Raw genomic sequence first — 3861 nt, 5'->3', positions numbered from 1 at the left:
GTGGCTGCTTGTCAGCTTCCTTCGTAAACAGATCAACCAAGCCAGCTAGCAAGAGATGAAAAGGAAGTGTCGCATCTTGAAGGACGTTCTTAGATAACATTTAACAGGCTGAATCCACAGCAGCTATTCTTGTCATGCCTCTATAATATTTCCTGGAACCAGATAGGTTTGTGGCAGCTGGAGTGGCTCCAATTATCACATGATTTACTTTTCATTTGTATTGACAATTCAGTTTATGATTCTCTACCTACCTGGGAATGAAGTTACATATAACATTCTCATTTATCACTGACTTACAAAAAGCAATGCTAACACATAACTCTACTGCACAAAGGCTATTCTGCCCACGGTGCCTCTTTGAGATCATAGGAGCATAGGAAATAGGAGCAAGAGTATGCCATTCACCCTCTCGAGCCTGCCCTGCCATTCAACCAGATCACGGTTGATCTTCTACCTCAATGGCATTTTCCTGTGCTATCCCTAAATCCCTCGATGCCTTTAATATCCAGAAATCTATTGATCTCTGTCTTGAAGATACCCAATGATTGAGCTTCTAGAGTTCTGTGGGGTAGAGAATTCCAAACATTTACCACCCTCTGTGTGAAGAGATTCTTCCTCATCTCCCCTCAATGAGTCAGTCCATGTCCCCTGGACACCCAAAGGGTGCATGGCAGCTGAACACCCCTGGTCATCTGTTCAGGCTTCTCAGAGGTTGTCCAAACTCTTCCAGTCCCCTTTGCCTGTGACCCCCTTCGACCTCATCCTCTGTCACTGCAGAGGGAGCAGCTGGCACACAGGAGGACGGCCAAAGGAAACCAGAGCCCTCCAGACCTCGGCTCTCCCGAAGACAGCCGCTGAAGTCATCAAAGGCAACAGGACAAATTAGTCAGCAAGCTGACCCCATCACTGCTGCGGAAGTCGGGGGAACACCTAGAAGCTGTAGGCCGGGTAAAATAAAGAAAGTGGGGATGTTCACTGATGATTGCACAACGTTCAGCACCATTCGTTACGCTTCAGATACTGAAGCAGTCCATGATCAGATGCAGCAAAACCTGGACAATATCCAGACTTGGGGCTGACAAGTGGCAAGTAACATTCATGCCACACAAGTGCCAGGCAATGACCATCTCCAACAAGAGAGAATCTAACCATCGCCACTTGACGTTCAACGGCATTACCATCACTGAATCCCCCACTTTCAACATCCTAGGGATTACCATTGACCAGAAACTGAACTGGATTAATCTTATAAATACTGTGGTTACAAGAGCAGGTCAGAGGCTATGAATCCTGTGATGTGTAACTCACCTCCTGACTCCCCAAATCCTGACCAGCATCTACAAGGCACAAGTCAGGAGTGTGATGGAATACTCCCCATTTGCCTGGATGAGTGCAGCTCCCTCAGCACTCAAGGAGCTTGACGTTGTTCAGGACAAAGCAGCCCACTTGATTGACACCGCATCCACAAACATTCACTCCCTCCACTACCGACACACAATAGCAGAAGTGTGTACCGTCTACAAGATGCACTTCAGGAATTCACCAAGGCTCCTTCGACAGCATCTTCCAGACCCACAACCACTACCACCTAGAAAGGCAAGGGCAGCAGATAGATGGGAACACCACCACCTGCAAGTTCCCCTCCAAGCCACTCACGATCCTGACTTGGAAATATATCGCCGTTCATTCACTATCACTGGGTCACCACCCTGGAACTCCCTCCCTAACAGCACTGTGGGTGTACCTACACCACATGGACTGCAGCAGCTCAAGAAGGCAGCTCACCACCACCGTCTCAAGGGTTATTTGGGATCGGAAATAAATGCTACCCCAGCTACCCCAGTGAAGCCCACATCCCATGAATGAATAAAGAAAATGATGAGAGTATAACCGATTGAACAAATCTGACAGCTCAATTTCTGATTCTGCAGTCAGAGAGCTCATCCTGGGCACTGCCAGGGCACATTTAATATTTGAACACATTGGAATTTCTGAAAGAATACAGAAAATGCTGGAAACACTCAGCATGCCTGGCAAAATCTGTGGAAAGAGAAAGAGAGTTACTGGCTAGGAGTTAACGTGGGCAACAGGGGTGTCGTCCACCAGTTGGAGAACCAGCGGGAGCCCTGTGTCGCTTTTCTAATACATTCCTATCAGGCACTCTCCTGGGCAGCATCGGGCCTCCTTGTCCAAGTAAGCCCCCAGGAGACGTGGTAGCATAGTGCTATTGCCACTGGAATAGTAATCCAGAGACCCAGGGACCTGGGTTCAAAACCCACCATGGCAGATGGTAAAACTTGAATTCAATAAAAATCTGAAATTAGAAGTCTGATGATGACCATGAAACCATTGCCGACTGTTGTAATAACCGTTTAGGGAAGGAAATCTGCTGTCCTTACCTGGTCTGGCCTACGTGTGACTCCAGACACATGGCAATGGGGTTGACTCTTAAATGCCCTCTAAACAAGGGCAATTAGAGATGGGCAATAAATGCTGGCCTAGCCAGTGATGCCCACATCCCATGAATGAATAAAAAAAAAAGGTGGAACTCCTGCCCCCAAGTGTTGCTGGCCAATTAGAGTTTGGTAGCTCTCCAGTCACCAGATCAGTAGCCACTGTAGTACAAACAGTGGGTCTTCACCAGGGATCACTGATGGGTCCCTGGAGAGAGGTGAGTGGGGGTGGGATGGGGGCCATGGAGAGGAGGTCCCTGATGTGAGGAAAGGGGGGTCGGAAGCAAGGGCAAGTCTCGATCAGGCACAGAGTGCCTGTGAATGAAGGACTGTTCCCTCCCCTCCCAATAGGCTGCTGGAAAATCTGACAGGGTTTGCTGGTCAGTCTCTCCGATGGCATTATTCAACCTGTGGCAGCTGGATGAGGCCCTTAAGTATTCATTTAATGGCCCCAGTGGTCCTCTGGGTGGGAAGGCCTCCCACAATCTGTCACAGAGAAAATGTTGGAATCTATTATGAAGGGGGATATAGCTGGTCAGTTAGAAAATCTCAATGCAATCAGGCAGAGACAACGTTGTTTTGCGAAAGGGAAATTATGTTTGGCTAATTCATTAGTCATTAGTAACAAGGTATTGGAGGTGCTGGTAGGCTTAAAAGTGGACAAATCTCCAGGTCCAAATGATTTGTGTCCCAGGCTGCTGAGGGAAGCAAGGGAGGAGATCTCAGGAGCTCTGACCCGAATTTTTAATTCCTCTCTTGTCACAGGGTAGATGCCAGAGGACTGGAGAACAGCTAATGTGGTTCCGCTATTTAAGAAGGGTTGTAGAGATAAGCCAGGGAACTACAGACCAGTGAGTCTCACATCAGTGGTGGGGAAACTATTGGAGAAAATTCTGAAGGAGAGAATCAATCTCCACTTGGAGAGGCAAGGTTTGATCAGGGATAGTCAGCATGGCTTTGTCAGAGGGAGGTCATGCCTAACAAATTTGATTGAATTTTTTGAGGAGGTGACCAGGTGTGTAGATGAGGGTAGTGCAGTAGATGTAGTTTATATTGATTTCAGCAAAGCCTTTGACAAGGTCCCACATGGGACACTTAAAAGAAGGCAAATGCACATGGGATACAGGGTAATTTGATAAGGTGGATTCAAAATTGGCTTAGTTGTAGGAGACAGAGGGTGATGACAGAAGGATGCTTTAGTGACTGGAAGCCCGTGTCCAGTGGTGTACCACAGGGATCTGTGCTGGGTCCCCTATTATTCATAATTTATATAAACGACATAGATGACTATGTGGGGGGTAGGATTAGTAAGTTTGTGGATGATACAAAGATTTGCCAGGTGGTTAACAGGGAGGTTGAGTGTCTTGGGCTACAGGAAGATATAGATGGGATGGTCAAATGGGCAGAT

This window comes from Cetorhinus maximus, chromosome 1, assembly GCF_964194155.1.
Source record: "Cetorhinus maximus chromosome 1, sCetMax3.hap1.1, whole genome shotgun sequence".
NCBI lineage: Eukaryota > Metazoa > Chordata > Chondrichthyes > Lamniformes > Cetorhinidae > Cetorhinus > Cetorhinus maximus.
Note: the sequence above shows the minus strand (reverse complement) of the source record.